The 25444-nt window shown below is 41.5% G+C and overlaps 1 protein-coding gene across 3 annotated transcripts in view; it reads right to left on the bottom strand.

Annotated features, from left to right (window-relative positions):
* The window catches only part of Snap25 (synaptosomal-associated protein, 25kDa), an 85480-nt gene extending 64797 nt beyond the window's left edge, over positions 1-20683 (bottom strand). For 2 of the 3 annotated variants that reach the window (XM_005380872.1, XM_005380870.1), the window contains exon 1: positions 20523-20683. The gene's annotated coding sequence lies outside the window, so the exon portion shown is untranslated. Of the gene's footprint in view, positions 1-20338; positions 20421-20522 lie in introns of those variants that run through there. The other variant, XM_005380871.2, reaches the window with a different exon arrangement.
* Between the last annotated feature and the right edge of the window lie 4761 nt (positions 20684-25444).

The following is a 25444-nucleotide window of genomic DNA, read 5'->3' as shown; positions in this document are numbered from 1 at the left end:
TGTTCTTTATTTATAATTTGGGCTTCTCACAAGAGAAATCACGTGATTTTTAAGCATCTGATTTATTTCATTAAACATTATGGTCTCAAGGTGCATCCATTTTCCTACAAATGATTCAAATTTATCTTTCTTACAGATCTTTAACATGTGGGAAGGGAACCAAAAGATAGAGGGAGGAAGGAGAGGGGGGACAGGAAATGAGACTTTTTAAAAAGAGAATTGTGATGTGTTTATACATGTAACACATCCCTCCGAAGAATGTGATTATTATGTACTACAAACATCACCTACCCACACCAAAAAAGAAAAAAATATATATATATGTATAGGGGGAGGGGTCTAAGAAACGATAGAGGAAAGAGGGGAAAGAGGGGAAGAGAATAGAAAATTAAGATCTGTCAAGTACATGGACCAGCTCCCCATGATGGGTGTAATCATTATGTACTACAAACATGTACCAATAAAAATAATTAAATAAATAATAAAACAATAGAAAGGTGGCAAGTCTTGGCCTAGGAAGAACTCATTTGTGTTCCAAAGCCAAAATACTTCTATGACCACCCACTCTTATCTGCACATTGTATTGCCCTCATTCCCTCTGTTCTTCCTACTTTGTTTTTCTTTGGGACACTTACATTACTTGGAATATCATATGTGATATATGTGTCTGTGAATTTCATGTGCAGTGATGTGACATATGTGTCAGCCAATGATGGACACAAAAAAGGAGAGGGAGGTCCCATTGATAGGGCAAGAGAGACTCCAGTTTTCTTTTCTGTAACTCCATTTTTAAGAGAAGTCAGTTAAGTTCACTTAAACTGCACATGAATCCACTCCTCACTCCCTCCCTGGTTAGCCATAACACCCACCAAAGAAAACAGAGCTGTAAAATACGAACTGAACAAACAGAACAAATTTGGGAGTGGGCTAAACATTAAACCACAATGTCCACCTTAGATCTGCCTGACCAGCAGATGACCATCCACTTTTCGGAAATGTAAACCTTGTGACAATTGTGTGACATTCTTATTAAATTCTCAAAAATGAGCTAATGTGGTTGTATGGTTACTATGGAAACCCAAAAAGGTATTTAAACTGGAGGCAGACCCTAAATCAGGGCAGACATCTTCTCTGGCTCCTTGTGGAGACTGTCTGTTGGTCGGCTCTTGAATAAAGCTTTGCTCATTCCTGCATTTTTGGTCTTTTGTGAGTGCCTGTCCCATTGAATCTCACTGTAACACCGTAAATTTCTAATGGGGCTGAAAACTCCCTGTGCCCTAGTGCAGTTGTAGGTGTCATGATGCTGGAGCCCTGTGTTTTACTCACGTGTTGGTAGTGAAGCCAGTGTAAACAGATCTGCTGTGCTGTCATGTGCACAGAAGTCCAGCCCATGAGACTTGATAATGATAATAATAAACAATGGTAATAATATATGTTTATTATATTATATTTTAAATGTTATTTTAGAGTACACTCTACTTGTAAAAAAAAAGAAACCACTATAAAGGAGTACGCTGTGTGACACCAGTGCCAACTTCATATACTGTGTTTATTGCATCTCTGGATGGCATCAAGAGCCCAAGTGGAGTGGATGAGCTGAGTAAGCACTGTAATGTTCACACAATGATGAAATCAGTGAACAATGCCTTTCTCTGAACCCATGCCTGTCACTAAGCCACACACAATGCTAAGTGTTTGAAATTCAGCTGCTCTCCAAAGCCTTAGAGGAGATGGGACACACCCGGAGATTCAAAAAGAGCTCGGAGCAGGGATCTAAGATGAGATTTAAACCCAGCCTGGAATGATCCCCTACTCTTCCTTCTCCATTAAAAGGCTTTGGCTTTTGTCATTTTACTGGTTCACTGGGACCCGTGGTATAAATTCACACTCCCTGATCCATACCAGGGCGTTTTCCACCAGAGACCTGTCACTGAACCATATCTTCAGATCCTTTAGTAGTTCCGACGTTATTTTCTGCTTTTGGCCTGTGAAGGGTGGAGAGAATCTGCTGATACAGGCTTCTGGACTTCCTCACAAAGCTGGATAGAAGCACTCTGAAACGCAGGCCTGCAGCATCCTCTGGCATCCCCCCACCCCTGCCTTTATGGTTTTTTGCCACCTGGAAACTATGGCTCTGTGCTTATCTTGTAGTAGCTGTCCTCCCACTCTTTGCCGGCAGGCTAGAAAGAATGGTTCCCTCTCTTAGTCCCTGCTCCATGCCATCTTATTTTTATAATATCAACAATGGTAAATTGAGTCACACTTCTGATACTTAAAAACAAGTCATTTGGCTCAGTTTGGGGGGGCCCACAAGTGAAATCAGGCCTATAGCTGTAAGATGCCACAAAGAGTGTATTCCCTAAGCCCCTGTCCATGAAAATGAGAGTAGGACTGACCAAAATACCTCACTGATGCTGTGATAAGGGACATAGATCACGAAAGCAGGAGGGGTAAGCCCAGCGGTGTTTAAGGACATGGACATTCAGTGATGTAGTGAACTTGGACTCAGTGATCACAGTGCGCAGGGGTAGCCCCCTGATCAAGAGAGGGTTTGGAACACCCAGGGGGCACGAGTTAATTCCCGGAGTCAACTTGAGGACAAATGTTAGAGGAACAGATAGATAAAGAAGGCAGAGGGGAAGGATTCAGGTGAAATGGTGGTAGAGGAGGCAGGCACCGCTGAGTTCTGGCTTAAATCATCAGGGGACTAGAATCATCACCTAATTGCGGCAGGGCTTAAGGATGATGGAGCTTGGGACTGAGGGTTTGCTCTCAATTTAGTAGACGGGGCCTCCAACAGAGATGGGGACAGCCCTTAGCCACTGAGGGAAGGGAGTCAGCACATAGCTATCCTAGCTTCCTTGTCACTGTTACACACCTTCCCAGAGAGGTCTCTCGCTGGACTGAGCCCCAGTAGGTGCAATCTGCTCACAATGCCCCCATATGGGCTTCCTCCTCAGCGACCAGGGCTTCCTACGACCGCTTTCCAAGTGAAATATGTGCACTCACATCCTGCACTCAGGATGTGCTTCTGGGAAAACTGAACCTAAGATAGCATTTCCACTAGATCACGTAGATGATTTTTGGTTCTTTTCTGCTCTGGGGGCTCAGGGAACTGAAGCTGGTGCAGGATCTGAGAAAGAGGTCAGTTCCTTTACCCAGGGACTGATGTTCCGGGTCTGCCATCTGGTGCTGGAAGTGGACTGAGGACACAGCCCAAGCTCAGAGTGCTCTTTGCGAGTGAATAAGCCGAGCCCAGTGTATCTACGGCCTAGCTGAGCTGCAGGCTCCAGTGGGACCTGCTGCGAGGCCTCCGTGCCGCCGGCTGGCTTGTGCTCCATGACGCAGCAGCACAGTTGAACAGCCTTCAGGGTTTTTTCCACTGCCTCCTCCCTCAGGTTCCCATTGCCAAAGCACTCACCGGGCAGAGGGCGAGCTGGGAATTATTTCCAGCCTTATGGGTAGCTCTTCTCTTGCTTGAACAGGGGAGATTTCTGGAGAGATTAAAAAACTTCAAATACAATTGCCTTTACCAAGTGAAATTTCAGAGAAAGAACCATCACCACAAAACACTAGGAAGCTGATACTGTTTCCCAGTTTGGATCCAGAAGGCTTACTCACCCTCACTGTTTAGAGGAAAATAGTGTCCCTTGGGCTGGCCCCCTGAATTTACTGAAACCTGCGTCTGTGATGGTTTACCTCCTCAGAGAGATGCAACTAGATGTTCAAGGTGCCTTCTTGACCCAAACCCAAAGTTTGGCTGGGGAAGAAACTGGAAGGCATGTGTGGCAAAGTCATAAAGATCCATGTCTAAATTCCCTGCTTTGCTTAGCGGGACTTTTGTAGCTCCAGGATGAACAGGCAGAGCTGAGTGTGTAGCCTGTGACTGATGAAGAGCTTGTTCTGATAAGCTCCCATGATTGGTGGGGGCTATTGTAGGTTTTTTTGTAAACATGATTATAATCTTTCCCCTCTCAGTATCTACAATTTCCCCTTCTGCAGTAAATGAGACAATAGTAAATACAGCCTAAACAGAGATGTGAGAATGTTTGCATGTTGGGGCTGGCTCTTGCTTGCTCCCTTGGGGAACTCTGCAGTTCCCACCCTGTCCACATGCTTGCACTTGGGTTAGCCTCTTGGATGTTGAGAGACATGTAGTACAGTTGCCACTGATGCCAAGTCAAGAGCCAGCACTGAGCAGACATGGGAGCGAACTCTCTGAAGACCAAACAGACCTCAGCCAATCTACTCACTGACTCTAGAGCCAACTAAGCAACCCATAGACTCATAAGCAGTAAGAAATGGTTAATGTTTTAAGCTGCTATGTTTTGGTGTGATTTGTAACACAACAAACAACTGTTTCAGGATCTTCCAGCTATCACTGGGTCCTGGGTAACATGTGGATCCTCTCTTTTCATTTCTCCCCACCTCTTCCTACCCAGAGAGAAGCAGGAGGGTTCGGACCCTGGTGTATCACCAGTAGAAGCCTTGGATGTCTTATGATCCTTTTACAAGAGTTGTAGGTATCTTAAAATATCATACATTCTCATTATCATCTTGAAATTATGGCAGTTATTAAACTACCATTAAATATTATGATTTAATGCTTTAATTTTAAAAAGAGCACATATTACTGTACTATATTTCAAAATTGGCTTTTAAAAATATTTTGATAACTGTGCTTTAGTGTAATTGCTTTCCTATGGAACTGTGTATATTTTGTTTTATACATGAAAATATATCACCCTGAAAAGGAATCCATAAGATTCACCAGTGGGGTTCATGGGAAGAACTAAAAGCTAAGACCCTTTGAATTCTATTCAGATCAAGAGGTGATTATTTTTCTTTTCTTTTTTTTTTTTCTTTTCTTAGAACAGTCTTGCTATGTAGTTCAGGCTGGCCTTGAACTCACTAAGTAGTCCAGGCTGACCTCAAAACCATGTCAATCCTCTTGCCTCAGCCTCCCAAATGCTGAGTTTACAGGTGTGCCTGGTGTCAAATCAAGAAATGTGATAGTCTAGTCCAGTTTATTTGCCTAACCATATTTCCCTAATATTGATATAACAGAGGAAGATATCCACAGGAAGATGTTGTGGTAAAATAACCCAGTAATCTTTTAGTTATTTCTGGTTCTGGCTGATCATAGAACTACCAAGAATTCCATAACTTTGGTAGGTAATAGAAAAAAACTAAAATACTTTCAGGGCTGAAAAGATAATAAAATGCATGGACTAGACTCACACATAGCGTTAGGCTCTGTAACAAATTAGATAGGGACTATCCCGTGCTAATGCAGCCAGATTAAAGATTTTGCAGTTCCAGTGTTAGCTACATAAAATGTTTGTGGATAATATTAAGGCTGGGCATTTGGTCAACCTTCATCTCTGAACAGGTTCTGCTACTGAATAACTAAGTGATCTTTACCAGGGCAGTTAAATTTCTTCTCTCCCAGGCTTTTATATCTGCAAAGTAGTTATAGTTTCTTTATCAGGTTCCTTTACAGAGCTGTCATGAAGTTCAAAAATTAGATCATAGTGGGAAAGCAATTTGGAAAAAAAGAAGTCATTGAGGAGATGCTGGATAAATCAATGGAATTGTTTGGTGGATTGTTTTGACTTTAAAAAGCTTAAGTCTGCTTACATAGGACTTTTATTTTTAAGTTGCCAGCTTGTCAAATCCAAAAGAAGTACATCTGCAATATTTGAGGGACGTTTACCCCTTCACTCTGGGGCCAATTTTGATTTAGAGGGCCAGATATTATAGTAGAACTGAGATGAAAAAGCACATAGAAGGGTCACTCATGTGAGCCCCAAGTTCTAATATTGAGGACTAACTTCTAATTTAATAATATAACAAAAGCTTCATTCCAGAAACCAAAGTTGAAAACAAGCTCAAATAAATAAAACAACCAAAAGAAATAAAAATTAAACTCTTGGGATCCTAGAGAGAGGAGGACTAGAGCAAGTGGAATGAGAATACAAATTTGAACCTGAATTTGCTGTTGAGTAGGGAAAATTGTGTAGCTAACAGCATCTTTGGGCCCACTTTTCCCTCTTCTAAAGTTTATGTGCCCTCCTACTTTCCAGCTCTGATTACAGGAGCCTTCTCAATGGGCCAGAGATGACTATGTTTTATGCTGATCCTTTTTGGTAATTGATGGAAAAATGAGTTCTAGTCAGTGAATTCAGAGGCAGGAAGTTCTTCCTTTTTCTCCTTCTCTCACTGTGTCTGGAGAAATCTGTGTCAGGGTTAAATACTATAGTTGGCTAAGGCAAGGGCTCACACTCATACCTTTTCCCACTGGGCTATGTATATCCTCATGAAACTTACATGAAACACACCCTAAGCAGCTACAGAAGGACATGAAACTGTGAACCATAGACTTAACATGAAATTCACTATCTATTCCTTTGAGTTAAATCTTTTGGTTCTTCAACTTACAAAGGCCATGGTTGTTCCAGCTCATCGGCTATCTATGCATAAATATGGTCATGGAAGGAGGAAAGTGAGCCAGAGGAAAGACCTGGACTAGAGGACCAGAGTTATTTCTTCTGCCACTGTGAGTTATCTGGATGTCATGAAGTTACTTTCTGTCATGGTACCTGGAGCAATAGGTGTCCTTAGTCCTAAAATCTGGGAGAAAATGAGATGATGGAAAAGAAATACAAATTATTCAGACTAATATGTAGTACATTTTTATTGCTGATAAATTATAGAATCGAGCAGTAGAGTTTGGGTGAAGATGTAGAATCAGCAGGGAATCACTGACACCACAGATGATCTGGTCTCTGCTTAAATATCACTCACCTCAGAGACCCCTATCAGGTGCCTTTCTAAATCATTATTTGCTTCCCTGGTCTGAATTATTTTATTTACAGAATTGCCTGCAGTCTCCCATACAAGGTGAGCTCTGTGAGAAAAGTGACTTCCTCTGCCTTGTTCTTGGTTTATTCCCATTGCTTAGAACAGTCCTGGCACATACTAGGGGCACAATAAATATTTGAATTGTCATGCAGAGGAGCACCATGCAGAACCAGAAAAATGTGAGCCTAAAAGGGGGCAAACAAAGCATTCTTCACTTCTGCTAAATTTCCTTGATGTTTTAAAGAGTGAGGTATTTTATTCTCCTAAAACAACAGAGATTGTGTGTGTGAGTGTGTGTTTATTCAGCTAAGATTTTAGAGAAATGGAGGATAGATGGCACCTGTTTGTTTTGATAATGGTTCTTCCCTCTATTGCACTGTGTAGTTCTAGCATGTAACCAACACATATCCATGATACCCTATACCCACAGTTGACTGAGGAACTGGTCCAAGCTGGGCTAGAGACAGTCCTCCAGGTTTTTGAAGATAGGGTATAGGCAACAAATGGTAGTTCCTTTCCATGGTGGACATGGAGGAGGTGCAAATATGGTGCCCATGTTTCTGGTTTGTGGAGGGAGGAAGTGGATTTTAACAAGAGAAGATGAATTCAATGTACAGAAAGAAAAAGGATCGGGGAGGAGAGGGAAGGAAAGAGAGAGAGAATTTAAGCAGAGATGAAGCCATTTGTGGGTTCAATGGTTTTTATTGTCTTCTCAGTCCATACCCTCAGTGGAGAGGGTGATGGTATTGTTTGACTGCTGGACTTGAGTTTTTCCTGAAATCCTGCTATCTCTCTGTTTTTCCCATGGTTTGACTGCCCAGTACTTACCTAGATTCTCTAAGCTAATAAATCTCATTTTTGTCATAGCTGCTTAGAGTTGGGTTTTTGCCATATGCAAAAGACATAAGTAACATAGCCAACTTTTCTGGAAGCTTTGTCTAACCTTTCAGAATCAGAGCAGGGTCTTACCCTGCTTCGCAGAGGTTGGGTAATCATATGAGGCTTTTTAAATTCCTAGAGGGTAACAACAGGCAGTGAGTGGACCTGCACAAAATGGAAAATATAAGATGGTGGCAGAGGTGGCAAGGCCATGCAAGGCAGCAGGAGCAGGAGCAGGAGCAATGACCTAGGAGCCCTATCTTGGTCACCTGTCACCTGGCAAATAATTTATGTCTGGGCCTTGTCATTGCTCATTTTTAAGTGTGATTTTTAAGTCCTATGCCAACTCTCCAAACTTATGGTTCAATATAAGAAAAGGGCAGAAAAGAAGGGGAAAGTGAGGCATTGGTGTACTGATCTAGGGCAGAGAACAAGAAGCCACAGGAGTGAGGGGAGAGGCCAGGCCTCTCCTTGCTCTTGGGGTAGTTCACTGGGGAGCCAAACAAGCAGCCACAGAAGCTGCTTTATCCTTTGTGTTGTGGCACCTTTTCTTCTCTTGTACCTTTCTGAGACTATAGATTGAGGTTGCAGAAGGGGGAAAAGGGGTGTCCTAGCATTGGGACTAGAGATGGAGCCATTGCTGCAAAATATGTAGCATATGTTCTGTTGGAGGCCATGGGCCCCATCCATACCCTTGTCCTCACTCCGTGGACACTCACCTTCCTTATACTTCAATCCCAGCTAACAGGAAAGATGAGGGAAACTTCTGTCCTGTGGTCCTAGAAAGCTCTTCTCCAAGGACTTAGTTACAGCTTTGCAAAGTAAAGCACAGTGGAAACACCTGCTCTGTGTCAGACTTAGTTTGAGATAGATCTGAATCTTTGAAGCACCACTAGAATCTCCAGGACAGTGGCTCTCAAACTTGAACATACATTAGAACTACGTGGCAGTGACTAAAACACAGGCTACTGGCCTCACTCAAGTCTTAGGCTCAGGGTTGTGCTTCTGACCAACTCCAGGGGGATGCTGACGCTGCTGGCCAAAGGACACAGCTTGAAAACCAGTGTCCCAGAGGAAGGAATCATCGATGTGGAGCTATCAGCCATATCACACTTGGATTTTAAATCCAAACTCAGCTTCTCTCTCATATTTGCTGTGTGGAAGCAGGAGGAACCATTTTTTCCCTCTGAAAGAGTCATCAGTTCTCACCTTGTCCTGTAAAGTGGAAACCTGTTGCTGGGAAGATAGCTTTCACCCTTTCCTCCACACCTTGCTTTACTTGCCCCCTACCTCCAATGCACCTGCTCTGTGAGGTAAGAAGAGGCAGTGAGCAAGCATAATGCAGTCTCCCACTGGGTGCTTTTTCTCAGATCTGCCTGCCCAGAGCAAGCTCGCATGTTCTGCTCCTCCAAACTGCAAGCAGTGAGTGAGGCTCTGCCCATTGGGAGGGTAAGGCCTATGGCTTTCTAGCTCTCCTTCTGACTACATATACTTCTACACCCTTGCTCTTTTCAGGTCCCAATAACTAGGTTTGGAGTAACACTAAAAGGTCACGAGTGAGGAAGTCAGTCTGACTCTGGCTGCTGATTGTGACCTTTTACCTTTTCAAATCCAGCTTTAACAAAATGTCTGGTGTTTCAGTAACTAGCCCTTGGGTATGTTTCCGTTGGTTCCTGGGAGAGGGTAGCAATTAGCAGCTTAGAAACTTTGACATGACCTTGACCAGACAGTAGCCTCTTTGAGCCAAGTGTAGAAAATAACTCCCACCATTTAGGAGATTTCTATAGAAATTAAATAAAAAACTGGCTACAAAGCCTGGCTTAGTGCCGGTGGGGAATCTCAGCACTCGGGTGCTGAAGCAGGAGGATCATGAATTCACCTGAACCATCTAGTGAGACCATGTCTCAAAAAGAATAAAATCCCAAACAACAACAAGAACAAAACTAGCTACAATAAACAGAATTATAATTATTAGCACATTGTAGATACTCGAAAGATAGTATGGGCTTCAAAAATTTTTCCCAGCAAGATCTTTTGTCCTGTAGGCCAGGGTTTGCAGGAATTCTCCTAGAAGCAGAATTTGAGGGCCTTGCTGCATAGAAGGTTTCTTTGGCAATATTTACTAACTCTGATGAGGAATCATTCTGTAAATGCAACTTTGGAGTATACATTTTGTAGTTCATGTGATTCACCTGGGCAAGCTTTATATTTATTAATTTATGAATAAGATGAAAGGTTTTGATAGTGAGGTGATACATGCAGGAATCTTGTACAAAGCCTGGTTAAAGGGTGTGGGTTTGCACCTCGTTGCTTACTTATTGTGTGTACATAACACACACACACACACACACACACACACACACACACACACAGAATATTTGATAAGGAACCTACCCCTCTCCCCCTCAAACATGCAAAGAAAGAAAAACCTTGGCACAAAGCTGAATATAAAATGAAGCCAGCAGATGTGGTTTCAGTAATGGCTCACTAAATAGCTTGCAGCAGATCTCCTTTCCATAAACTAAAAAATAGGAAGAAATCATTCATATCATCTCTTTCAAATCATCAAGGGCCTTTAAAATCCAATGTACTAAGTAAGACAGGACCAGTATTTTGTTAAATGACAGCTGAGTCTTTTGAGATATCCAAGCGTTATTCTGAGAGTCAGGGGCCACTCCCAAAGCAGAGAGACCCTAATCAAAGGCATTTTAAAAATCTGCCCCCAATAGAGGAATCAAACAGCTTACACATTTCTTAATTTATCAGCTATGCCATTCAGACTAAAAAAATAATATGATACTAAGACCTGTTGTTTCTCTAAGCAAATACCATAATAAAAAGGAAAAGAATCACATGGCCTTCACATAACCTGCAATCAAGAACACTGGAAATCTGGCATGACAAATGGTGGCTAATAGAATATAGCAGCTGTCCCTCCCCCTCTCTCAAGATGTAGGAGGTAGCATTGCACCTCAGGCCTCAGCTCCTTTAGGTTTCACGAAAACCACTGGGCATATTCACAGTTGCTACTAATACTTTCTACAGTTATGAAAATTGAAGCTCGGTTCTGGTTAGGTAAATTGTCTGGTCAGGGTCATACAGCTAAAATGGAAGAGCTGATACATTGCCAAGTTGACTCTCAGTCCAGTGCTCCATGAGCTCACCTGGACATTTAGTTTTCTGTGGTCACTCATACCACCAAATGTCTGACATTTTAAGCCAGAGTACTGGGCTCTTAGGAAGTTGCTGGCCCGTGCTCTACTACTGGGAGCATGCTTTCTATTGGAAGATCTCAATGGATCATGTATAAACTCAGGGGAAAATTCATGGGGGAGGAGAAATATGGACTTTGCCATCAGAAGAAAGGAGTTCCAAGCTTTAAAAATTGCCATAAAGGGGCTGGGGATGTAGCTCAGCGGCACAGCGTCTGCCTAGCAAGCGTGACGTCACGAGTTCAATTCCCAGTACAGAAAATAAATAAATAAATAAATAAATAAAAATTGCCATAAAATAACACAAGAATATACGCAAAGGGTCTAGGGTGGCTTACAGTAGATGTTCAGTCAATTAGTTACTTTTTCTTTTTTCTTTTTTTTTTTTTTTTGGTTTTTTTCCGGTACCAGGAACCGAACTCACGACCTTGCACTTGCCAGGCAAGCGCTTTTGCCGCTGAGCTAAATCCCCAGCCCTACTTTTTCTTTTTTTTTGTCATTAAGTGATATCTCCATTATAACACTGGAGAAAATAGAGTACAGACTGACTAACTGGTAGTTTTAGAATTGTTTCATGAGAGGAAATGGGGGGCAAAGAATGTAAAATTCAATGCTCAGTTGTAAATTGCTTTATTCCAAAAGATTAATGAAACTGACTTGTCAAATCATGCTAAGGCTTATATTTCTTTCCTAAGCAAGACACTCCTTAGGAAGCCAAACCAACATGGAGTGCTTGTGTACAACATCCCAGGCCGAGTAGAACAGCAGAAAATATGTAACCTTGAAGACAAGAGTTGGGAAAATCCACAAATCTGTGTTCCTGGTAATTATATGTCACAATGGACATAAGGGCAGTGGCATGAAAAATATCACTCGATCCTAGTAAAATTTTAACTGTATATTTTCTGTATGCTAAACAGCTTGGCTTTAGGCAATGGATTTTAATCTCTGAATATAAATCGGTTTTCAGTAATGCTTTTCTTAAGAATTCTCTGATCCTTCATTAGCATTTTAACCTGACTCATGCATGATTAAAAAAAAACCAGCAGGTCAAAATGATAAATTACTTGCCATAGTTTGACAACTATTTGGGCTGTATCTTGTTGGGACATAATTTAACTCCAGCGTTTTGGGTGACTCTACTTGTTTTGTCACACAATACCTGCATGGTTCTGACTGGAACATTTGACCAAGCAAAGGCAGAATTATTTACATTGGTAGATAGAATTCTTTTCTCTGCAAGGGGCAGCTGGTCCTCAGCCACTCATTCATTTCCTACATACCTGGTGCATGACAGGCAGTTATAGGTACTGAGGATTCAAAGATGGCTAAGATATTTTCTTTGCTCTCAAAGAATTCCATAGTTTACTAAGGAAGAGAAATGTATAAATAGGAAATTATAAAGAAATGGGACAAATCTTACAAGAGAGATAGGAACATTGCTAATTTATAGCAGGTCAATTTCCAAAAATGGGGGGTTGGGGGACTAAGCCATTCTTCTATGTGATCCGGAAACTCTGAACAGTGTTTAGTAATGGAGTTTTCAGATGAGGTAAGCAGAGTGGCTTGCAATATTGCCTTTTCTCTGAGTTTTTAGAGTCCTGGTCTAAGAGGTGTCATGCTTCTTTTAGTTTGACCCATCCCCTGAGTAGTAGGAAATGCCTGTATAGGAAGACCCAGTAGAGTAAGATACTGATATATACCCATGTGTTTAAGGGACATTTTTGTGACATCCTATTGATTGTCATGTAAGTAAAGACAAATTTACACAAAAGCATATTTTAGATATTTATTTGGTTCCTTGATGGCTGAGGCTGGTTTTACTATGTATTCATTTCGGATGCAGTAATCTTCCTATGAATATTAACCACTGAGAAACCGTCAATCAATTGCGTACATTGGATTGAGAACTAAAGTCTTTTCTAAGTGGGGTTAATGTTTTAGATTCCCAAGGGATCCTATTTGAAATGTATTTTTTAAAATAATAATATCCTAGAGTGGATTCTCTGTATAATACACTGATGGCAGGAACATGCCTATTTTATTTACTCTATATCTTCAGAACCAGTATTTCCTGCTATGTGGCAGACACTCAACAAATATTTGTTGGATTAATTGATTAATTAAGAGTGTCATAATAACAGCTGATTATGGTTGAGGAGTACACTATCAGTAATCTTGAAACTGAAAAACCTGGTTACATTTAGCAATTTCTTAAACATAAATCTGAAACATTTTTTGTACCTCTAATAAAATTTTCTATTGAAGATGAGTTTATCATGAACTTTCCCATTAAAATAAAAATACATCCAACAAGACTACCACCTCTGGGAATGCTTTGCCAGCCTTCTTCCTAGCAGGCATTTACTGCCTTCTCAAAGTGTAAGCTGCCTACAGCTAGCTATTAGAACAACCTTGACTAGCTACAGGGAAACTTTCAAAATCCACTGTTTTGCAATTGTCCAGTCATTATTCTTTGAAACTGTCCAAAAGATGAATATAAATAAAGGAGATGAACAACGTGGCCCGAGACTGTCCGTGGAAGGGAACTGTCCAGCTCGCTGGTGTTCCCGGCTCAGTGGAGCGAATTCTCTTACACAGGATGAGGCAGGAGTGCAGGGCTGAACTCTGGCCTCAGGGGGGCACCGCAGAGGCTTTCATTTTTCCTTCCTGCTGTTCCCAGTAAAGGACAGCAACCACTGATTCGCGCCTGCAGGAACGGAAAGTCACCTCCCAAGTTCAAAAATCTGTAACTAGCGTTTTTTGAATAAAGGAAGTGATGAGAAGGCTGGAACCAGATGGTCATTGTGTAGAATTCGTCAGTTGGGAGGGAAACAACCCTGCTCTTTAAGTATAAAAATGGACCGCTTTGGAAGACCGGTCAGGGCAGGTCAGCAGATAGCACGAATGGTCTCCATTTAAGACTTTGGAATTAGACATCTTTGGGTAACATGAACCAAATCAAGCCAACCATAACAACAACAAAAAAGAAGATCAAATATATTTTTCTCTGATCAAAGAGCAAACCATAAACCCAGCACAGCTGTCATGCAGCAGCGAGCTCGAGAAGGCATCATAATTCACTTTGACTTTCTCTGCAATCACCGTTAAGCATTTAAAACGAAATGATAAAACTTAAACAGGATTCTTCCCCATCTCTTTCTGGAGATACAGATTTGTTCTTATCAGTTGGTAAATCTCTGCTGAGGTTAATGTTAGTGACTCAGCAATAAGAAAATCAGTTCAGATCTCCTCTTGTCATCCTTTGCCTTGGTGGAAAGATGCTGAAATCTGCAGTAGCCTGTGACATAAAGTAGACCACGTCTATTCTGGGATATGTGATTTTTATTTTTCAGTCCGAGGATGGAACCCAGGGCCTCACAAACACTAGGTAAGTGCTGTACCATAGAGTCACACCTCCAGCCCTATATGATTAACTTTTAATCTGGTTCTATCATGTGACTCTAGCCATGTAAAAATTTTATTGGTTAAGTACTTTAACAGATCACAGATTTTATGAAAGCTTCTACTTTCCCCTTTTTAAATGCCAGAGGAAGAAGGGAGGAGTTAAGAAACAGCAGCTAATACATTGCTTTAAGTAAGACATTAGGGGTGATCAAAAAAAGAGTCCAGCAAGGACTTTAAAAACATTTACTAAGGTCAAAAAAAGAATTTCAAAGAGTATAGGTAGGTTGTAGGAGATAGGACATTCCAGGCACCTATAAAACTGATTAGGAAGGATGGGAGATACCCATAGCCATGATGACTCAGAATAGGACTTTGAGGAAAAAGCCAGGATTTCTGGTCTGGCCAGAAAGCCTTCAGAAAGATCATGTCAAAGCAATTTTGAGGGGAAAAAAAAGGATTGCAGATGAGAGAGGCAGGGAGACATTAATCTTATAATGGAGAAGGGTGAGTTGGTAACAAAGCATTACTAAAGCAATGCCAGCTGAGACCATCAGCTACTAGACTCAGACACATTGTCTTATTTCCAGTGCTGATTTCATCAGCTTCAGAAGGGAGGGATATTGACCAACATGAGTCCACTTCTGTCAGCCTGCAGATGAAGAAACTGAGTTTACCAGTGCTTGAGTGACTTACGTAAAGGCTAAAATTCCCTAACAGGAAATTATAAGCACTAGCTTTCAGGGATCGCACTGGTGCTCCCAGCTCTTGACTAGCTTCCTACCATCATGTCCTACTGCCCTAATGAAGAGAAAAAGACATCATAAGAAATCATGTACATTCTCTGTGCCACATTTGGCCAATAGGAAAAAATGTAGATAATGCAAGAAGTAGCACAATATGTAACTTATAACTTAGTCTCTGGAGTCAAACTGATTGCATATAGATCCTGGCTGTGTTTCTGTGACAAGCTACTTAGCTTGTCTTGACTCTTATCTGTAAAATGGAAACAGTAATAGTATCCTGTAACAACCGACTACAAGATTGTTATGAGCACCCAATGAGTTAGTGCAGGTAACAACTTTTACAATGAGTGGCTCACTCTTTCCCCCATTGGCTTATTCTGATTAATCACTGATTTAGCTATCTGTCCTAAATCAGATTTATGGCTCATTAAATGTTAGCTGATATAATAGCTGAACACATAGGACTATGGTTTGCATTATTCACTTAGAAAGCAGAGACTGCTTAGATTTTTAGTTGCATGAAGTGCTGGAGATCTTATGCAGAAAGAACAGAACTTGTGGCAACAATAATAATTCTGAAGGTCTCATAGTGTTGTGGGAGTTCTCTGGAAATTCCTCTGAAGTCTCTTTTTTTCCTTGTAAGACTAATTTTTTTAACTTAATTTCTTCTAGACTCTATCCCTGTTTACTACACACTGCTTCTTCAATATTACCTCTCATTTCTTCCTTTATCTTATCTGAGGAAGGCCCTTTGGGCTGTTTAATAGACATCTAGCCTGACCTCCTCCTCATGCATCAAATACTGCTACTTCCAAATTTTCCCTGGTGGTCCGGGGGAAATCAAAAGGTTACCCTACAAAATATTTCTCCTGGCAATGTTTTGGTGGGAAAAAAAATAGTTTTTTGATACGTCCTAGCCGGGTATATAGCTCAGCGGCGAAGCGCCTACCTGGTAAGCGCAAGGTCCTGAGTTTGATTCCCGGTACCAAATAAATAAATAAATAAATAATTTTTAAAATGTGGTAAAATAAAAAAAAAATCAGCTCTTGGTACTTCCTAGTCAGGATGAAATACTAACAAAATCTGCCTTCCTTCCTCTATACAGAACTATTGGTTACTTTGTTTTGGAGATCTGTCAGCATTTGGATTTAGAAGCTCTGTACTGAGAGCAGTAACTACAAGGTTAGAAAGGAAATGTGTATAGTTCAGACTTCACACTAGCCTAGAGTGAGGGCAACCAGTAATTCAGCAATGTTATCAGGGAAAAAAATCTGATATGCTGTCCATCTCCTCACAACCCAGCTTGACAAAATGTTACTGCATCCCCATCCCATTCTTAATCACTTGGGCGAGGTTCTATTTGTTCTGCAGCCTGAAGCCTCCTCAGAACTGATCTGTTTTTCTACCCTTCCCATCAGGGTCTACGATGATGCAGAATGGAGAATGTAAGGGGGAGTTTCACCTGAGGATTATCTTTTAAGTACACCTGCTGGGACCTCTTATCACCAGATTCCTGACCTGCTTTTTAATCTCCCTGGCAGGTGGTCACCTCAGACTCTTTGGTCTAGTCCATAATGGAAAGCTGGAACTTATAACTTGTTTCTGGGCACGACTTCTATGTCCATGTAGATATGTGCTTCCTGAACTGTGATCTTCAAAGATGTGTAAATGAAGACGATTTTTTTTTAAAAAAATCAATCATCTCTTATGTGACTAACTTGCTTGTCTCTGTTTTTAGAGGAACACAAATTAAATCCACTCTGTCAATAGCAATTATTAGATATTAAAAATGACTTGTTTACTTTGTTACATTAGTTTCTGCTCAGAAAGCAACTTTAGAAAAAACACCCAATTTTCAGCTTTGTATTCAAAGCTTTCCATAAAAGGCATCAGTTCTCCATTTTACCATATTCTTGTATGCAAGCTTCCCACTCTATCCAAACGGAGGGACATTTTTAGGGTTTGCTGACCACTTAGAGCTTGGGCCCGCCTAACTTGAACTTCTGCCTTTATTTACAGTAACTTTTTCTTAGCAGACCTTCCCAATCTCTATCCAACTTCCAAAAGTCAGGTCAGGTCCTATCTGTTCTCTCAGATCATTCTAGTTCACTTTAATATTGCTATCTTCTGAAATCATATTCCTTATTGTTGGTTATATTCACTGGGATATTAATTACACACACCTTCCTAATTTTTCTACTGTTTTACTGCATTTTCATCCTGGTATTATTTGACTAAGTTTTGCTGTTTCTGTTAAGATTGCTAGATGTTAAACTTATTTCTAGACTTTATACCTTCATGGGGTTCATTTGTGTGTCTGGTGCTTACTGATTGATCAACATCTTCCTCTTGAGTTGGTCCCTGCTGACAGGGGGATGACATTGCAAAAATGTATCCAGCGCTGAGGCTGAGAACATGAATTTTCCTATCTTTCTAGAATTGTAAAACAGTCCTCTAATGGGAGAAACGTTGTTTATTCATAGTGCATTACATAAAAAGCAGATTTATCTATTTTTTCTCCACATCTCCTTTCTTAAATTATTTTTCTCATTTCTGTTAATGGTCAAAACCTACACATTCTGCTGAAGGCGAGCTGCTACGCAGCTACATGTCTCACTTGAAGAAACACCAGCATTTCAGTTGATAACCGTAACATTTGGATAAACATTTAGAGCTCTGAGATATCTTTTGACCACATAATCTAAGGGCAACATATATTGTGTCTGGGCATGTTTAACAAAGTAAAAATAAAACTGTGAGTTTTTTAGATTTTTACCCAGGGTAGCTTATGAAGATTGTAAATTATTTTGCAATCTGAATGCCAAGATGGTAATGCAGAAAATGCCAATGGACAGACAAGCAGGTTCAATCAGAGGGTCCAAGTGAATGTTCCCTGCCTCATTCCTATGTCCACCTGCTCCTGTCTCCTTCACTGCATTTCACTGCATTGCTCCGGGTTGGTAAAATTCCAACCTAAAATTTTCAAAAATCTCTTAAGTTTCCTCCCTGAAGCTTGTCAATGAATAAATGTTAAATCCACACTCCAGTTGTGTTTATCTTTAATTTCTCAGCAAGATATACTAGAATTAGCTCTATAACTGTGCAGTTGCCTCTTTCTCCTAGCCTGTGCCCTTTGCCAGAGCTACTGCAGTCCTCCACCTCCCTCCCCCACAGTCCCACTCCTCCACTAGCAAACAAACCCAGATGTAATTACTAATGTCTACGCACATAATTCTGGCAGCATTAGGCTTTTCATTTGATGCAACTATGCAAAGAATTGTCTAGATATACAGCAGGAAGTTAAATCATTTTTAGACACTTCTGCCCTTATTTTTTCCCCTGTTCCCATCACTAAAACACAGTTGCTTATTTTATCTGAAGACTGCACAGTTATAAACTTCTTCCATGCAGTTATACATTCTTGAATAAATTTCTACCCAAATGATCTTATATCCATGCGCAACCACACATGGCTAGCCACCAAAAGGAAAAACACTAGGCAATGAAATAAATGGCTGGGAATGAAATCACCTTCTATATTTGGACAGGGAATTTTAGTATCACTTTAATGTACACATAGCTGTAGTTATGACTAAACACAATTGAAGATCTTATTTTGGGTCTTTTAAGGGGATGTGATATCATTTCTCTAAAGTGTTGGGCATATCCTTAGGTGTGACGTTGTTACTCTTCTTTAACAACTACTCCAATAGTACAATTTTGATTCTTGTTATTTATGGTGATTGAAAGATCTATATCAAGCAGGAATACATATCCCTGTGATTATTTTTTATTCACTCAGAGGCTCCATATCTCAGAGTAGAAAATGGTTAAAGTACTTATCACTGCTTCAGCAAAATCCCGCAGTGCCAAGACAGAAATTGCAGTGGATCTTTAGGTCAGCACTCAGTTTTAGTCTAACACCACGGCTCCTTCACCTGCATTACCTTGAAGGACACATTTGGATTTGCCTAAAGAAGACCAGTATGAATGTTGTCAAAATTGAAAGCTATCAGTCTGCCATAACTGATGTACATAGGAAATACTTCCAATCACTCTAAAACCATGACCAAAGAGGTTAAATACATTAATATATCATAGAACCTGCAATATTTCTCAGAGATGTATTTGTGTGCACATGTGTTTGTGCTCATGCCTAATTATCAGGGGAAGGGGAGGAGAGGGATTTACTCTTAAAGTTGATTCTATTTAGTTCGTTTAATATCAAATTTTTATAAAACACAAATATTTTGAGAGACACATCGCTTCTGTAATGTTGGCATTTTCTTATATACCATATACACTCCCAGATCTATAAACAGAGCTACTTGGCGTTAAAAACAACCTTGACAACGTTCTGGAGGATAAATGCATATATTAAAAATGTGTTTCTTTCCTACGTAAAAGAAAGGGCAGTGGGCAACACAGATTTCCATAAGTAGACCATTTTTTTTGAAGCTATCCAGGAGGGGAAGAGGGGGCAAGCAATTGCCTGTAAAGAAGTCCCCGTGGACAGAATTTTTCTTTTAACTTACTCTGCCTGCTGTATTAAGAGTCTCTGTAAGCCCCGGGCCTCGGAGAGACAGTTTGGCCTCTAGCCCTGGCACATCCAGCCCTGGCAGGGCATCTCTGCGGCAGGTAGGTGCTGCGCTGCAGCCTGACCGCTGTCCGCGGTTCTGAAAGGTCGCGGGCGTTGAGAGCCCCGGGTGTTGCTGTCCAGGGTGCTGAGACGCAGCAGCCGCACTCCGGGAGGGGAGCCCACCCGCTCCAGCCCTCCCACCCAGCACGAACCGCTCGCCTCCCGCCAGCCTGTAGTTGACGCGAAGTAGGCGGCATAAATCAAGTCCGTGGGGCATGGAGGCTGCTGTTGCCGCCGCAGCTCAGCTCGCCCGCCCGGGGCGGGAACTCCCCCCTTCTCTTCTCGCTTCCCCAGCGCCCACATCCTGCCTGCTCCTTAATTCTTCCTTGGGTGATAGCGCCTTAACAACAGTCGTAATAATAGGGTTGGGGCGACAGGAGGATTTCTATTTGCTTTTGTTTTTGCTATTTTGCTCTGCAGGGGGGAAAAAAAATCCCTAACAATCTAAACATCTCCGAGAACTGCATTGCAAGATGGAAGAGAGGGTCCCACTACTGTTTCAAAAGAGTAAGTTATTCCGCACGTATCCTTGCTCTTCCCTCCCATCGCTCCCACTGCAGTGTCCCCATTCATCCCTTCCCCAAGCAGCTCACCTCAAAAACACTTTTCGAAAGCTCAAGGCGAGAGTCTAGCCAGACGTGCACACACGGAATACCGCACCCTAAGTGCACAAATACTTGTATTTGCCCAAGCTCAGTTGGTCCGCTCAGCTGCGGTCCCTGCTGGGTATGTAGCCATCCAGATCCGGAATCGCCATCTGGGGAGGGGGCTCCTTACCTTGGCTTCTTCTCCAGAGGGTGGTGTTCACTGGGTCCCTGCAGGTTGCTAGTGTGCGGGAGCTACCGAGCAGGGAGGGAAGGAGAGATAGCGCCTGACCTCCCCGAGGTTTCGTCTTCAATGCAACGTGAGCTCTGCCCTCATCAAAGATGGCCGTCCCTTTTGACGTCAGCAGCTTTTAATAGCCGTCTCCTGGAGGGGCGGGGAGGAAGTGTGTTGGGGGAGGGCGGGGGGAGGGAGAGGAGGGGAGGGCTGGAGGCGGAGGAGGGGGAGGAGCCGGGAGGTGCTGAGCGCTTGACTCAGCTCCCTCTGCGCTTAGCTGCAACCCTTTGTATTTTAATCTTTTATAAACACCAAGACGGGCAGTGACTCCATTTTAGCATTTGTTTTGGGGACAACATTTTTTTTGACTGCTTTTCTGATGATGGCCCTTGTTTTGTGGGTGTGCGTGTGTGTATGTGTGTGTATACATATATATGCATGCATGTGTGTATACATGCGTATATGCATGCATATAAATGCTGTAAGTATATACGTGTGCTTATATATGCATGGATATTAAAAATTTTTCCCTGCTGAGATGTCTTCAGTTGAGTCACAGGACCCGATAGCCAGGCAGAGAAGCGGAAGGTGTTGGTGGAGGGGTGGGGGGTAGATTTCAGCTGCGATTTATTCCCCGAAGAGGGTCCAAAGGGGCATTCCTGTGCCCCTCACCAGCTCCATATACTAGCAGACTAGGTGGGTTGCTCATCTGATGAGCGATTTCTTTATTTTGTCTAAGCACTCAGAGTTCGAAGTTTGCATGAATATGTTCAGTAGGGGAGAGAGCCTCGCGCACTTTATTTTAAAGTACGTCAGAGCGATTATCAAGGAGAGATCGCAAATGTGTTGCTGGGGAGGCGGAGGGGAGGGCAATGAGCCCCACCAGCCTGGGCTTGATAGGGCTCAGAGATTGGAGTTGAGAGTTGTTTATCTCCCACAGCAAAATAGAAGGCGCTGCTTTTGGCTGGATTTGCAGCCAGGCCCTAGGGTTCGTGTAGGGTTGCTTAGGATTTGTCTGCAGAGGCGCGTCCGAGCCTTCCCGGACCCTGCAGACACCCGGAGCGCGGGTCGAGGCTTCAATAACAAGGATGCTTAGATCAAGGCACGAGTGGGGAAGGCTGCCTGTCACAGGAGAGCTGAGAAGCCAGAATCCTAAGGCGAGGATCTTGTCCCCCCAGGGTGCTGGGCGCCTAGGGAGATTGGAAGGCCGCGGTGGCAATATGCAAATAGGAGGCGATATGCAAATAGCGCGGTGAGCCGGCCTCTCCGCGATGATTCACAGGTGCTGGGGAGGCTGTCGCGCGGCTCAGCGGGGAGGGCGCGCGGGCGCGTGGGAGGTGGGGGGACCTCGTCGGAGGGACTGTTTGTACTTTTCCGCGGAGGATGTGATTAGAAGTCGTGCCTCGCAGTCTTTTAAAACTTGATGGCCTCTTTTGGGCGATGGAAAATCCTTGTCTCCAGTACACACACACACACACACACACACACACACACACACACACACACACACACACACACACACACACACACAGCTCCTTAGCCTGGGAGCCAACCTTAATAAAGCTTTTAATTGCACACAGTTGTGAGAGGGAGGAGCAGAGAAAGGAAGAAGAGTTGTAAAGGGACAGGAGGAGAGCAGTTAGGATTTAATAAACGATGCTTTTAACTGAAATGAGTAGAAGTATTGTTTCTTAAAGGCTCCCTGACCCAAAGGATATTTTAAAATATTAATGTTTGCAAAAATAATTAAAGAATAGCGTTTGAGTTTTACTAAAGCTAGATTCCTAAGAAATGTCGCTAAAGTTTGTTTACTTAAATATTAATTAAACATGTAAGATTCCTGTGCAATAAAGAAGAAAATCGGAAGAGTCCTTGGATTCTTCCTTGCAATCCCCCTCCTCCACTGTGGTTCTTATTTTCATTATAAAGCAAGCTGGAATGGGTTGGGGGAATGGGGAGAATGCAATAGTACTGCAAAATTCTTTAGTGTCAGAATTTTTTCCAAAATCTGACAAAATTAACAAATTAAAAAGGTAGCTTACAGAAGCTTCGAAAGAGACAGTAAGAAGAAAAAAAAAAAAAAAACCTGCAGTGGGAAGAAACGAAAAACGTGTCTGACCCTCAGCCTAGAAATCATTCAGGCAGGAAGTTTTGTGAAAGAATAGAGGAGGCGGGGGATTTTCCAGATTTTTTTTTAAAAAAGTAACTACGTCAGAGCCTCATCCTGCAGCCACAAGCAATGCGGCAGTCACAGGGAAGAAAGGACTGGCTCGATATTCTGAGTCTTCAACTGCTGTTGCCCCACACTGACATCCTGACAAAATACAAATGAGAGGAGAGAGTCAGACTGATTCAAGCCACCCAAGAAAATACTACCTGCCCTGCAGGTTTAGATGACAGTATTTCTTATTGCCTGTGCTCCTTTTCAAAAGATGCTGTTCCTTCATGCTTTGGGAAATGTAACAGAATCTAATTAGGTAAACATTATAAATATATGTCTGTTTAGTAAGACCAGATAACCCTTAATGCATTTTGAATACGGTAATAAGATTTTCCCCTACAGAGTTTTCATTGTTTGATTAAAACAGAATAAAACAAAAACAAATCAAAAACTCGTAGTCATCCTTGCCTGGAAGGAACCAGCAGAGTTTTGTTCCTCAGGGTTTACACAAGTCTGAACCTCTCAGAAAAAGAAGGGACAGAAAATGTGCTCTAAAATGATTATGCTTCTTGTGAGTTATTTCCACAAAGAACCAACAAACACATAGAGTAACCAATGCTTAGCAACTCATTCCATGAGTAAAGAGAAAATTACCTGCTCTGCTGGGTGGATTCTCATGCTATGTTAAATCAATCACTGAAAGCTTTTCCTGATATACCAGGCCCCATGGTATTCTGGTTTGCAATAGCTCCAGCATGAATCTCTGATGTAAAGTTCAAGATTCATGGTTGGCTTAATGCTTACAATTTCACAAGAGATAAGAATACATAGTTGCATAAAATACCACATGATCTTTCCAAAGAGATGTAGAACTAGCTCAGCTCAAAAGTGCTTTCTCCAAGGTCCTTCTCTGGGGCATATTCGGCACCCTCTGAAAAAGTTTCAAACCCCTGTGAGGATACAGGCATGGGCAAAAGCACAGATACAGTTTGGTAGGTTATCACTTTTTTTGGTTCTTTAGTTTGCTTTTCATATTGTTTACTTCTTTCTCTTTATATCCTCTCCCAGTTCTTGCCCCAGACTTTACCCTGATCACCTCATAATGAAATTGTAGGATCTTGCAAAAACTTAAATGCTCTAGTTCTAAAATCCCCAGGCTATCCTTAGTCCCTGAGGCATTTGAGACAGCGATATCTCTTGTAAGAAATAGAACCAGGACTATTAGTTGTTGTTCCTGGTTTGATAAGCTGAGAAAAAAATAAGGCTACATACCCAGAATGTTAAGTTACGGGTTGTTCATTACTAAGCAGAGATTTAAGCTGGAGCTATTGCAAATCAGAAGATTGCTTAGCCATCGGAGCCTTGACATTTCAACATGGCTGATCCTTAGTACGTCAACATTACAGACTCACTTTTACTTAAAGGTGCATCCCAGGCCCTCTTCAGTGCCAGGAACTGCTTGGTGGTGGTGAGGGGAGGAAGCCTGTGACAATGAGGGGCAGAAGGAAGAAGGAAATGGGGATCAAATTCAAAAAGCCTATTTGAAATGGGCCATAGAAGTCTTTCAGTAAATTTTTCAAGACTCTTATGCAATCTATAAGCTCTCTGTACCTCAATAATTTCATAGGTAAAATGGAGATAATATATACCTAACTTGCAAGGAAATTGTCAAATTCTTAGAATCATGTTTCACATGAAGTACTGGTTAAATAAAATAAATCTATCATTTTGATGGGACTTTTCTTCTCTAGAAAATGACTTACAGCTTTGCTTTAATATGGAGTCAATTGCTTTATTAGACACCAACTAGATGTATATCATTTAGTTGCTCTAGGCCTTTTTTTTTTAAATCTGTATTAATCTGTTCATTTGTTCAACATCTAATGTGTGTACTTGTCATTTCCTTGGCTCTGAAATATAGTGGGATCCAAGTAAAATGAAGCAGGACATTGATGGTTAGAGCAGTTAAATAACACTGAAGTTTGAATCCCAGAGTCTATGCTCATACTCAATAAGTTTCGGTTGATACTCATCCAGCAGTATCAGACTCACTTCTTCCTCTACAGCTAATCAAGTTCTCTGCCTCAATATAGTGTAGGTTTTGTATGCCTTTTCTCATTAGTGGCTTCAAGGTTTCATTTACTAAACTGTGTGTCTATGAAGCACTGGTTGGGTGAGTAGCAAGTTTGCTTGGGGCAATTATAAGGGAGGAATCTAGGCTGTTTACCTTGAGTAAACAAAAGCAACATATTCAAAGGAAGGGAAAGTAAAATATAATTAAATAGAGAGTTCATAAATCAATATCTAATAAACAGTTTAAGTGAGAATTAGAGCAGAAAATGCACTCAAAATATACTTGATAGGGTCATCTGGAGGTCAGAACAGAATGACAATGTCAGCCAGTAGTCTTTTTTAAAAAAATTTTTTTTTATTTTATTAAAGAGAATAAAAAAAAGAAAACATACAGAATTTCAAAAACACAAGATGATATGAATTCAATAATGATTGTTGTATTGTATATTATTGTCTTCAAAGTAGTTGTTCACATTATCAGATATAAGCACGCAAAATTGGTCAAAAAATTAAGCATTAACTCTTCCTTTCAATAAACCAATAGAAATTAGTAGTACAATTATCTTAGCTTTCTTGTGTGTGTGTGTGTGTATGTGTGTATTTTTTTCCCTTCCTTCTTTCTTTCTTTTCTCCTTTCCCTTATCCC

Source organism: Chinchilla lanigera, unplaced genomic scaffold (genome assembly GCF_000276665.1).
Source record: "Chinchilla lanigera isolate Chin_1 unplaced genomic scaffold, ChiLan1.0 scaffold00014, whole genome shotgun sequence".
Lineage (NCBI taxonomy): Eukaryota > Metazoa > Chordata > Mammalia > Rodentia > Chinchillidae > Chinchilla > Chinchilla lanigera.
The sequence above is the reverse complement of the archived record's forward strand: the minus strand, read 5'-3'. Positions and strand labels throughout refer to the sequence as shown.